This window comes from Etheostoma spectabile, chromosome 9, assembly GCF_008692095.1.
Source record: "Etheostoma spectabile isolate EspeVRDwgs_2016 chromosome 9, UIUC_Espe_1.0, whole genome shotgun sequence".
Taxonomy (NCBI): domain Eukaryota; kingdom Metazoa; phylum Chordata; class Actinopteri; order Perciformes; family Percidae; genus Etheostoma; species Etheostoma spectabile.
In genome coordinates, this window is record NC_045741.1 from 19,037,454 (window position 1) to 19,038,170 (window position 717).

Below are 717 nucleotides of genomic sequence, written 5' to 3' on the forward strand. Positions count from 1 at the left end.
AAGATTCTATTGTACCTTAAATTAATGTTTCCAAAATCGTTTTTGGGGTTCATTAACTCGTTGGAATGAGACATAAGAATAAAGGTAACAATTCCCCTCCCAAGCTGTAAGGGGAACAAATGTAGTATGTAATTCTTGGTAGGTAAGTAAGTAAGATTACGACACCGTTCAACACACTCATTTATTTGATCAGTAATGTTAACTGTATAGATAGACGACTAATCTAATTGTAATTTAGCTAGCTAGCACACCTCTGTCTCCTGTCACCTCTGTCTTTGAGTATGGCCAAGAGAACAGGGTGTACAAACTAGTTTGTTTCAAGTCTTTACTTCCCAGTTTGTTAACCATGTTCGTATTTGTTTGCTATATATTAAGTGATTATGTTGTTTTTTTCAAATCTGTCATTATTTATATATAACCCATTTGGAGCTGCCTCCATCGCTCAAAAATAAAATGGTACCCAATGTGACCAAGTGCTACCAAAATGTATATAAGCATTTTACTCAACGGGTATCTGTTTGGAAATCAAGTCAAATATCCAATCTGAAAAATGTTTCTTTTTGTAGACCAGTCTGCATTTTAATTTTATATATTTTTGTTTCAATATGTATCATCTTGCATATTTTATGTAAAGTACTTTGTGATTTGTACAACAACTTTAACACAAAAGTTGTGTTAATTCAGCCAGTGCACATACCTCTGTTTATTTCCTGTTTT

General features: G+C 32.9%; 1 protein-coding gene across 1 annotated transcript in view; it reads right to left on the minus strand.

Annotated features, from left to right (window-relative positions):
- Positions 1–717, minus strand: part of xxylt1 (xyloside xylosyltransferase 1) — a 38,427-nt gene that overhangs the window by 35,609 nt on the left and 2,101 nt on the right. The window lies entirely within an intron of this gene.